Here is a 13,532-nt window from a genome sequence, read left to right on the forward strand (position 1 = left end):
GCAACATTCAAGTTGATAAAGTACCAGTACTACCTTGTTTACGGCAGATAAATGAATTTAAAAAAAAAACAAAAAAAAAAAAAAAAAACGTCCTAGTAAAAAATCCTTCATTTTACTTCATTCTGATATACATTAAATCATATACGCTAGCTGTCTGCCCTCTATAGGCGTCTTCAGATATTAATAATATGTATATATGATTTTTTTTTATATATATTTATTATCATTTATAAAATGTCTACATGCTCGGAAATCAATATTTTAGTATAATTCAGCAACATTCAAGTTGATAAAGTACCAGTACTACCTTGTTTACGGCAGATAAATGAATTTAAAAAAAAAAACGTCCTAGTAAAAAATCCTTCATTTTACTTCATTCTGATATACATTAAATCATATACGCTAGCTGTCTGCCCTCTATAGGCGTCTTCAGATATTAATAATATATATATATGATTTTTTTTTATTTATTTATTATCATTTATAAAATGTCTACATGCTCGGAAATCAATTTAAAACAGTTTGTATATCTTATTAGTCCCCTTATACTTAAATCAGAAGTGTGTGGGTGCTTTAGATTTCCACCCCTTTAGTCTGCCCATCCGCATAAATTGTTCGGTTCCGGGCCCTTTGCAATGAGGCGTCATGATTTTAAACTGACCTTTGACCCTTATGGGTCATCTAGTCGAACAACTTTTAGAGAAATGACGATTCTTGGATATGCCATGCCCGTAACAACAGGGACGCGACTGTCGATACCGTGATTAAAGGATACCAATAAGTTATAAAAATGCAAATACCAATGACCCCATAATAAAACTATGCTACTTGTCTTGTCTCAAATAGTACCGGACCGGGCCCTTTGCAATGAGGCGTCATGATTTTAAACTGACCTTTGACCCTTATGGGTCATCTAGTCGAACAACTTTTAGAGAAATGACGATTCTTGGATATGCCATGCCCGTAACAACAGGGACGCGACTGTCGATACCGTGATTAAAGGATACCAATAAGTTATAAAAATGCAAATACCAATGACCCCATAATAAAACTATGCTACTTGTCTTGTCTCAAATAGTACCAAATGCTCGTGATTTTCGCGTCACAATATCATCCGTATGACTTATTTCTTCACAATGTAATGGGGCATTGTTTCTTTGTAGTGTAAAATTATAATCGTTTCTGAAATGGTTGATAAAATATATATTTGTGGATTTTAATAAAATCCTTTCATTAGAATCGTGTTTTTGTTTATTTTAACGTAACAAATAAGCAAAGACTGGCACCCGGAGAACTAAGGGTTAACATCAAAATAAAGGCATCAATAGGACTAAGGATTAACATCAAAAGAACGACACCAAGGGGACTAAGGATTACACCAAAGAAACGACAGAGGACCAGGGATTACCATAAAATAACTTTAAACACACGCCTAAACCCTGTTTAACATTTTACTGGAAGAACGGAAAAAAACAAAACTATACACTTGCGTGGGGGATGCGTAATAAACTTGAAAATTGGGTCCTCTTGTGTAAATAAAACTGTAGGGATGTCACGTAAGAAAATAATTATATTCAATGTAGACACACCGTGGAATAATTAGCAAGCAAATTATTGATATAAAAATTACCATCTGCTAGTCCGGAAATGTCCTAGTTTGTGTCGAGAGAGCCAATTCGATTGGGCATTTTGAATTTGGTGTTGACCATATGTCAATCTAATATGAGAATTAAAGATAACAGCCAACAGTAAGTGAGGCTGATGTTCCCCGCCAAAATAAAAAAATAAATAGATGACACATATTAATTAATCGCACAATTATTTTCTTTCAAAAGTATCAAGCAATCAATAAAATGATTATCAACTATACACTAAGTTTCATCACTCTCTATCACAGAGAATCAAAGTTGTCTTGTTCTAAAGCATCGACCAATGAAATTGTTTACCTCTGTTTAGCTTTGGCTCGAAATGTTAATCATTAACTCAGTCAAGACATTCACCTAATGATGTTTAAACATTCTACCTCAATTAAAGCCGAGTTGTTATGTTCCAAAGTTTTGACCAATCAAATTGCTTATCGAACCTTGGCCTAAGCAGAAAATTCAAGCCAAGGTAATGATATAATGAACCTATACTCGGAGCTTCGCCACTCTCACTTAATTAAAACCAAAGTTATTGGCCCTAAAGCATCAACCAATCAGATTGCTTATCTCTGCTTACCGTAAGCAGAAAAATCTCATCTTCTAACTCCAAACTTCATCCAGGCATTCACCTAATAAAGACCTACGCCAAGTGTGAACATTCTAGATCAATTAGAATGAGAGTTATTGTGTTCCAAAGTCTCGACCAATCAAATTGCTTATCGTTCTGCTTACCCTAATCAGAAAATGTGTATTATGGAAATTAGTCAAGGTATTGATGTAATGAAACTGTACACCAAAGGCACCACTGGGTGCGCGTATTGTTTCCAGGCAAGGCAACTGCACCTCTTGCCCCCACTCCCAGCTGGTTACGGAGCTGGTTGTAACTGTTGATAAGTATCACTTTAACGCGTTCACCTTCTGTGGTGAGCTCGCGGAGAAATACAGCAACTATACGTGTACACTATCAGTAAGGGCAAAATCGTAGTAAGTTCCCCCCCCCCCATGTCAACCTTCTCACTACCTATACACTACGCCCACTCCACACTCATTCACGCCGCCGCCGCACTAAACCGCACTGATACTACGCTACATCGGCCGCCAGATCGTCTGTGAGACCTATGGGTGAGACCTTTGTGAGCGTGGCGGGGTCATGGTAGGAACGTTGATAGCAAGATAGGCTATGAGTATGGAAAATGTTTGGCCTGTACTGGTAACCGAATTAGCCGAGTTCAGACACGCGTACGACCTAGATTTGTATCAATTCAGACCAAAAGGATCTGTCTGGTATTTAAACAACAATCCATAACCCAAAATTGTTTAGATCAATGAGACTTAAGTTAGTTGAATTGGTGTGCTAAGCTAACATACCGCCCATTTCTTAACCAGTTACACAAGTAACAAGCCAACAGTGAGGCTGATGTCCCCCGCCGAAATAGCAAAATAATTAGATGACACGTATTAATTAATAGAACATTTATTTTTTTCAAAAGTATCGAACAGTTAAACTATAGACTAAGTTTCATCACTGTCTATCAAATAGAATCAAGATTATGAAACTGATAAGCTCTGCTTGGCTTCAGCTCGAAATGTTAATCATTGAACTTAGTCAAGACATTCACCTAATGAACATCTACATCAAGTTTAAACATTCTACCTCAATTAAAAGCAGAGTTATTATGTTCCAAAGTCTTGACCAATCAATTAAATTGCTTATTGCTCCTTAGCCTTAGCAGAAAATTTTCACCATCGAACTTAGTCAAGGTAATGATATAATGAATCTATATTCGGAGTTTCATCTCTCTCAAAGTTATCATGCCCCAAAGCATCAACCAATCAGATTGCTTATCTCTGCTTACCTTAAGCATACAATGTTCATCATTGAACTCCATCAAGGCATTCACCTAATGAAAGCCTACACCAAGTTTGAACATTCTACATCAATTAGAATGTGAATTATTGTGTTCCAATGTCTCGACCAATCAAATTGCTTATCGCTCTGCTTAGCCTGAGTAGAAAATGCTCATGATTGAACTTAGTCAAGGTATTGATGTAATGAAACTATACACCAAGTTTCATCAATCTCACTTAATTAGAACTAAAGTTATCGTGTCCCAAAGCATCAACCAATCAAATTGCTTATCTCTGCTTACCCTAAGCGGAAAATGCTCATCTTCGAACTCCATCAAGGCATTGACCTAATCAACACATACACCAAGTTTGAACATTCTAGCTCAATTAGGCAGAGAGTTATCGTGCCCCAAAGTATCAACCAATCAAATTGCTTATCTCTGCTTACCCTAAGCGGAAAATGCTCATCTTCGAACTCCATCAAGGCATTGACCTAATAAACACATACACCAAGTTTGAACATTCTAGCTCAATTAAAAGTTATCGTGTCCCAAAGCATCAACCAATCAAATTGCTTATCTCTGCTTACCCTAAGCGGAAAATGCTCATCTTCGAACTCCATCAAGGCATTGACCTAATCAACACATACACCAAGTTTGAACATTCTAGCCCAATTAGGAAGAGAGTTATCGTGTCCCAAAGCATCAACCAATCAAATTGCTTATCTCTGCTTACCCTAAGCGGAAAATGCTCATCTTCGAACTCCATCAAGGCATTGACCTAATAAACACATACACCAAGTTTAAACATTCTAGCTCAATTAGGAAGAGAGTTATTGTGTCCCAAAAAGTGTGACGGACAGACAGACGGACGAACCCATTTTAATAGTCCCCTGCTTTCTTCGAAAGGCGGGGGACAAAAAATTGTATCTTACTCATCCATTACATTAATAAAACAAGTACAAATTTTAAAAGTCGAGATTTAGTTTATTATTACCAGAGATTAAATGTTAGCAGACGAACCTGACAAAATTTCAATATTTTAGAGGTGTAAATAGACTTCGAATGATTCTTTAATATACCGGAACATAAATATACATATACCGTCATACAGTACTGCCAGGCCAGTTACTGCACTTAGTAAGGGATCCTAACTAGTGACTGTCTTCAATGTACAAATTTTGTAATATATAGGGAAAATCAGATAAAAAGATAAAAGTAAAAGTAATTAAAAATGACATGTCGATAGATGAACAATGCATAAAAGATTAAACAATATAATAAATCAACAAAAACAATAGATGGGATTAACGTCGTTACCAATGACGGCTTGAAAAGTGGTGACAGGTTAACGACTTACTAGGAAGTTGACCTTAAAGTGGTTAATTTAAGAAGCATTAATTATATTAGCGATAGCATATTATCACACCATTATAATTTCCTGTGTTTTAGAAAAGACGCGTCCCTGCGTCTTAATTAACGATACAAAAGAAATGATATATTATTTGTTGAATGATGAAAAACACAATAATATTAAATATTGAATTCGTACAGTCAAACAATCGAGCAAGAGAGAAACAATTTGAGCCGAACACGAATACTGACTGTAGCTAAGATTATCACACTATTACAATTTCCTCTGTTTCAGAAAAGACGAGTACCTGAGTCTTAATACACGACATGAACGAAATGATACATTACATTGTTGAATCATGAAATCAGGTAAATAAAAAGATGACATTAAATATTGAGTTCATTAAGTTGTAAGTCCCAATCAAGGATTAACAAAATACCCAAACCGGCAACAGTGGTATAATTCAAGAAGCAAACACTAATAGTACTGTCTACAGCCAGGAAATTTAGATCTCCATTTCCAGTTAGATTCCCATTCATAACTATTATAGCTTTCCACGGGCACGGCTCTTAGATTACAATCTTCATATTGTTGTCTTACAGATTTTTCACATTCCCAGTATGTCCCTCGTTCGGTTTGTATTAGGTATTCATGGTCATCCGGATTGCCCAAATATCTCTGTCGTAGAATGTTTTCAATCCGAGCAAAGGGTGTAGGTTCCACTGGAACTTTAATGTTTGGCATAATACTCTTGTGCTCCCCCATCAGCGCCACGTAGGTATCGTCGCGTTTCAGATGTGGCAACCCTAAAATGTCGATATCTTCGCCGTACATGCCATCGTTCATCGAAGATTCTGTTTGAGAAATCGGGTCTTTGGTAACAGCTACTGTTTGGGTGGTCTTGTTAAAAACACGCACTGCTTTTGTCTGGCATAACTTCGACTTCGGTTTCTTTGTGGGGATATCAGGAAGAGGGTGCTCTCCAGGCACTTTTTCCTCTGTATGTGTAATGGTACTTACGTTTGGTAGTTGAGTCTGCTGTTTTTCTTTGTAACTCTGACTTCTGTACCAATCTCGCTTGAGTTTACTGGCTGATTTCCTCTTTTGTGGCACCGAAGAATAGAAACCACTCCATGTTAGCACAACGCCAAATTTATTTCCACTGCTTTCTATTCTCCATTGGTTGGCCACTGTTTCAATGTCCATGATTTTAAAAATTTCAGCCAATTTTTCAGGGATTAAAACCTGTTCCATTGTGAAGTTGTCGTTTGGGGCTGGCGTGGTATACTCGATATGACTTGTAGAGAGGATGGGGTCTTGCCACACATGAGAGGTGTAACTTCTCTCTTCGGATATAACAGACTTCGAATGATTCCTCAATTCTTTAATATACCGGAACATAAATATACATATAACGTCATACAGTACTGACAGGCCAGTTTCTGCACTTAGTAAGGGATCCTAACTATAGTGACTGCCTTCAATGTACAAATTTTGTAATATATAAGGAAAATCAAATAAAAAGATAAAAGTAAATGTAATTAAAACTGACATGTCGATAGATGAACAATGCATAAAAGATTAAACAATATAATAAATCAACAAAAACAATAGATGGGATTAACGTCGTTACCAATGACGGCTTGAAAAGTGGTGACAGGTTAACGACTTACTCGGAAGTTGACCTTAAAGTGGTTAATTTAAGAAGCATTAATTATATTAGCGATAGCATATTATCACACCATTATAATATCATAAAAGTACAAAACTCACAATTAACACGATATATAGTTAGTGTTCTTCGATCCAATTTCTTTGTACATATATACTCTTCAACGAAAAAGTAGGCGATATTCAGAAACAATACAAAACTGCGGAAATGCACTGCTGTTTTTTTATTAAAGGTAACCAGTGTATGTTAATAACAGGCCAATTACCTATACATGAAAAACCCCAGTTCATATGGGCGGCAAAGGGATACACTGTCAAAAGTGAAAATGGACGTTTTTGATTTTTGTCTTAATAATGAGTAATTGCTCCATCAATCCTCAGACATTCAGCAATTCGTCGTGGCATGCTCCTAATCAACCGTCCAATTACGATTTGGGGCAATCTGACCCACTTCTCTTGCAGTGCCACGGCCAATTCTTGCAGTGTTGTCGGTTGACGTCGGCGAACACGTCTCCCGATCATGTCCCAAACATGCTCTATAGGGGAAAGATCAGGGCTCATGGCTGGCCAAGGCATAGGGACAATATGGTGACACTGGAGGTAGTCATTCACGACACGAGCGCGGTGGGCATGGGCATTATCACCTTGAAAGATGAAACGTCGACCTGCACGTTGAGCAAAGAGCAGAACTATCGGTGCCAGGGTGTGGTCACGGTAGTACACACGAGTGACTCTTCCTTGAACAATATGCAAGTCCGTTCTGTCGGTCATGGTGATTCCTCCCCACGCCCAAATCTGTCATGCTTTCTGACGTTAACGTTAGCATGGCGCCCATTTACACGCCTCCAAACGCGAGCACGCCTATCGTTGAAATCCAGAGAAAATCTGGACTCATCTGAGAACATTACACGCGCCCATCGATGATTACCCCAATTTCTACGCTACCTACACCATTGACTCCTGTTTGCCATGTGCTGGCGAGATAATGCAGGCACAACACGCGGTGTCGCGCATGCAAATGGGCTGCATGTAGACGATTTCTAATCGTTTGGGGTGTAACTCGAATTCCTCTAACTTTGTACAAGTTTGTACAAGTTTACAGAAAGCTGATTGGCCGTTTGTCCTCGATTTTGCAGGACCTATGTACGAATGTATCGATCCTGGGCCTGTGTAGTGGCTATAGGAAGACCTGAACGAGGTCTATCATCAACATTGTGTGTTTGTTGGTACCGGTTCCACAGTCTGCTGATCGCTGTCAGAACCCTTTTGAAGCATGCCACTAGCACGTAGACGTTCATCATGTTGAAGACGTCTCATTGCAAATTAAACGTAACACACTAAAGCAAAGATACGCTTGACAGTAAATCTTATGCAAGAACCGATAGGAAAGCAAACGTGGATAGGTTAAATCAGCACGCGGCAGTTTTCATCAACCCTTCCTTGAAGTGTCGAATTTGACAATGAACCCCTCCCAATTGTATGGCGCTATTGCGTGTAGCACATGCACCTCAGTTGTTTTGTTGAGGAGATAAGTTCTTCATCTGTGAACATACTTTCAAAGCATGTCAAGTGTCCATGACTATTTATTATATCACAACCTGCATAGGTATTTGCATTTCAATATTCCTTACTTTTTTTTTGAAGAGTATATTTATTTTGAGGTTTTATCTATTCGGGAAGCCACTATGGCTAAGTGAGTAAGACCCTGGCTTGCTAGCTCGGAGGTCGCGGGTTCGCATCCGGCGATCGTCGAGAAAGTTCATATGGATTATCCGGCGTGGTTTTCCCTTGTGTGGTGCAGGACGGAGGGTCTGGCAAGGACAATTGTCTAATCGTTCGGATGGGATGAAATAAATAAAGATCCCTTGACAGTTGGATATCGATATAAACGTAGATCATAGCACCGGTGTTTTGGAATCCTATTTATTCCATCAAAACCTTCATTTAAAGTGCAATATGGCGTGTTAGGACCCGATTTATTCTATTAAAATCAATACGAAATTCAAAATAAAAGCGCGATAAACGTGCCCTTCAGTTTAAATTAATTGATAAAATTTCAATCTTGGTAATATCAAGAATAATATCTCAATCTCAGTAATATCAAGGATAAAATTTCACTATCATTAATATCAACACAATTATTTCAATTTTAATATGAAGAATAATATCTCAGTTGTATTAGGGGGGTGCTGTATCATAAAGACTGTCATTGAGTCAACTGGCGTGGTTTCGAATACCCGGTTGTACATGACATGGAGTAGGGTCGCCTGTCCAATCTCGTGGGTTTTATCCGGGTCCTCCGGTTTCCTCCCACTGCTAAAGACCCCTACGCGCAAGCGAATCATTGAAATAAAATTAAACACCATATGTTAGTCCTCAGTCATAAAGACTGTCATTGAGTCAACTGGCGTGGTTTCGAATACCCGGTTGTACATGACATGGAGTAGGGTCGCCTGTCCAATCTCGTGGGTTTTATCCGGGTCCTCCGGTTTCCTCCCACTGCTAAAGACCCCTACGCGCAAGCGAATCATTGAAATAAAATTAAACACCATATGTTAGTCCTCAAATGACCTGGTTTGTGTCGAGTGGACGTTAAACCCCATTTCTCTCTCTCTCTCTCTCAGTTGTATAATTATTAGTATCAAGAGTAATATCCCAATTGTATAAATATCAAGAATATTATCTCAATTGCATTAATATCAAGAATAATCTCAATTTAGTAATACCAAGATCAATAACATTATCTCAGTTTTATTGATATCAAGAAAAATATTTGCTGACCCAGATATAACACTGTTTGACATGCAGTAATATACTGATACTGAGCGTACGGCATCAACACTATGTTTTGCTCGAGCTCACTATAAACCACTTAAAATACTGACACACAGACACTACCATGCACGTGCATTCAGGGAAATCGTCACACGAGTACAATATTTCATCCTGTATATTAGCACATTGCCTTGTTTGTACATTATTTAAAATAACGACGTCACATCAGTATTTCGTATGATTGGCAGTTTATATTCCTATCAAGAGTACAAATACCTAGGCCTACGTGAAGAAATTAGGTGACATATTGCGTGTATATATGTCATTTAATCAACCGTGTTAATAACTTCAACCAGACAAGCGATTTTTGTTCTGGTACGGAAACCGTACTTATATAAAAGTGTGTTTGTGACAAATTGATATGATTGGGTTGTACTTGATTGAACATTCCGGAACTACAGTCTCTCGGTCTTATGAAAGATGTCAATCCAATAAATACGATAATTACAGGCGTGAAGGCAGGTGCAAACTGATTATGACACTTTTTCACAAGATTATACAATAATGACGGATAGTCGCCTAACTAAGATTATTTTTAATTGGATTAGGTCGCATTTCAAAAGAACCCAAAACTGGAATTTTAGAGTTAAACACTGGCTTAAAGCCCTAATCCCACTCTTGCTGGTTTGGTAGCTTCAGCAAAACAAGAGCAACGCTACCGCTACAATATTTATCCACATTCCCGCTTTGAATGATGATACAAAAGCCCAAGATACCTATTACAAATACCCTTTATAAAATATGCTGCAGGTAAAGAGCAGCCATTTTGAAAAAAAACCAGATGGTAGCCCTAATGAAGGCCCAAACTAGTTTACGGCGTACCTAGCCGGACTACTTTTGAAAATTGTGTCCGGGGAAGTCGACCCACGGGATTAAAGTCCGACCTTATACCGTAAACATCTCCTAGGGTGTCAAATTTCCCTTCCCACCGGCTAAAGGAAGTTGACAAATATTCGTACACCAAAGCTACTATCGGAGTAAGGTCGACTGGAGTTCTAAACTAAGTTTTAAAACAAATTTCATTGTTTGTCTTTCCCGCCGCCTAGCAGAAAAACCAGTTGAAGGATCGGCTTGGTATTGTTATGAGCCATGGGTCATTCCGACATACCATGAATTTCAGATCGATACTCATTCGGACTAATAGTGTTTATTTGATTATCTGTGTGTGTCCCCATTATGTAAGAAAACCTGTAGATAATCATTTTTGTATAATTGAATGCCAGAAGAAAGAAAAAATAGATTGTTTCAGAGAATCGTTTTATCGTTAAAGGCTAAAAGGCAACTACAGACATTTGGGGCATATACATTACACAGCAATCTGAAGAAAAAACATCTTGATCAGAAAAGTATTCAAATTATAATGGACGTTACGATGATTTAAAGTTCGCATTGCCTTAAATGGATTTCATGGATTACTTGCACATTAATCCTTTCAAATAGACGTTACGGTCATTTAAAGTTCACATTACCTTCACTGATTTCGTGATCGAGTTCATCGGGACTTTTATATCTTGTTTTGTTCTAGTCATTAGTGCAGTGCGGAACAGTGAATGAGAAAAGTTCTGTCACGGGTTCGCTCGCCCAAAACAGGCATTCATGTGACAATATTCATTCACTTATCAATGAGGCCATGAAAAAATATTTTTCTTTACTCGTTACTCTTTTAAAATTACGTTGTTGCGAACTTGATTAAAACTTTGGCTAAAACTCAGTGATTTTATTTCTAATTTAGTTGATTGTAACCTGTAGTTTCGTTCTTTTGCTATCTTTTAAACTCACTCTCGCGCCAACTTACCGACACGGAAAGAGTGTGAAATGTACTTTTATTCAACCGTAAAACCCCGTGGTTAGTTGCCGCCTTAGTGAGTTTAGAAGTTACGTTGTTGCTAGCGCGAAATACACAGAACTATTTGAGACTGGAAAGATAACCGAAACAAACATTTATTTGTAGACTTTATTTTTCAGACTACACCATACTGCAGAATATATTTATTATATAGTCTCTATCATTCAGGCAAATATTTTACGAACATTAGTCTGGATGTGTTGTCAACAGTTGAGAACAATAGGTCATTGGTTAGATTATCCTGTCTTTTACATTATCATGAACAAAGTCTAAGGGGAGTAACTAGCCGTAAAACAAGATGTCAACGCCCATGAAATTAATTTAAGAATTGCCATTTCAGAAAATCCAATTGCGTTGCCAGTTCAATATCCAACATTTTTTTTAATTGTAAAATATCTCTCTTCATGGAAAATATATATGGGTATCTTTTAATTAATCCCAATTCGTCGTCAACATTCAAGTTTGTTTATAATAATGCATGAATTATGGGATTTATTTCGTGAAGGGGCGCAACTCTTACTTGACTAACCAAAAGATACTGGATAATCAACCATATAAAAAAACTCCGGGTTACGCATCGGTAATGGAACGTTTTCTCAAATGTTGAAGACTAGGGGGTTCTGGGTGACCGAGACCATATATTATTTATGCATCTGCGAAAGTAAAATTAAAGTGTTTAATTATTAGATCTCTCTCTCTCTCTATGTACTCCAGTCAATATATGGAAAATACCACCTCAACCCCCCAAAAATTGCTGCAAAAGGTTTCTCAACTGATTCTGGTAGGGTTTAGTGTACTTTATAACATACTAAACGTTTACCAAAGTAGGATCCCCGGAAAAGTGTATTTTCAAGATGGCGTCAAAAATGGCCACCGAAACGTCTTAAAATGATCATAACTATGTAACTATCAACTCAAATTTGATGATCTTGGTGTCTTTCCCTAGGTTTTGGGGGGCAAAGAACACGTTAAGATCATTAACAGGAGCATCGCTAACGCTGCAATATACGTCCACATTCCAGCATTGATTGATATGGTACTTTTTAACATGAAGAGAATGAAATATGAAATGGCTGTAATATGATAAGAGGCAAAGAAGGCTAGGTGTTGGGTTTGTTTTGCCAAATATACAGACAAAATACTAACAAAAAAGTGGGTGTGACACTGCCCCGGAGGTCGGGGCAAGCACCAAAATAAATAGTTGCTGTCTTTACGGTATAAGGAATAAATATGCAAAGTTCCAAGATGATCCATTCAAAATTCCAGCCTGTAGACGATAAATACAAAAAATGGGTGTGGCTCTGCCCCTGGGGGTTGGATATGGAACAATATAAATAGGTACCACCCTGTTATTGAAATGAAAACATCAATAGTTGACGTCCTTAAAGTATAAAAAATAAGTATTCTAAGTTCAGAATTGTGGCCTTCGGGCGCTAAAGGCAAAAATTGGGCGTGGCTCTGCCCCTGGGGGTCGGGGCATTCACCAAAATCAATAGTTGACGCCCTTAGGCTACAAGGAATACATATGCCAATTACAAAGTTGATCCATTCAGAACTTCGGCCTGTAAACGATAAACACAAAAATTGGGCGTGGCTCTGCCCCTGGGGGTCGGGACATGCAGTTGTCGTCCTTAGGCTATAAGGAATACATATCCCAAGTTCAAAGACAATCCATTAGGAATCGTGACCTGTAGGCAACTCACAGAGACACAAAGAAGAAATGGGTGTGGCTCTGCCATTGGGGGTTGGGCATCCTTAGGGTATAAGGAATAGGTATGCAAAGTTTCAAAATGATCTGTTAAGAATTGCGGCCTGTAGATGACAAATAAATACAAGAAATGGGCGTGGCTCTGTCCCAGGGGGTCGGATATGCACCAAAAGCAATAGGGACCATCCTTAGAGTATAAGGAATTCATACGAAATTTTTTCAAGACGATCGATTAAGAATTGTGGCCTGTAGGCGACACACTAAAAGAAAAGGGGCGTGGCTCTGCCCGTCGGGGTTGGGCATGCACCCCAAACGATAGGGATGTTCCTTAAGAAAAGCGGCCTGTAGACGACAAACAAATACAAGAAATGGGCGAAGCTCTGCCCCTGGGGATCGGGCATGCGCCAAAAACAATAGGATCATCCATAGGGTACAAGGAATTCATACGAAATTTTTTCAAGACGATGGATTAAGAATTGTGGCCTGTAGGCACAAGACAGACACACAAAAAGATAATGGGCGTGGCTCTGCCCCGGGGGGGGGGGGTGCACGATAGGGTACAAAGAATGAGTATGCAAAGTTTCAAGATGATACGTTAAGAAATGCGGCCTGTAGATGACAAACAAAT

The sequence above is a fragment of the Patella vulgata genome, chromosome 1 (genome assembly GCF_932274485.2).
Source record: "Patella vulgata chromosome 1, xgPatVulg1.2, whole genome shotgun sequence".
NCBI lineage: Eukaryota > Metazoa > Mollusca > Gastropoda > Patellidae > Patella > Patella vulgata.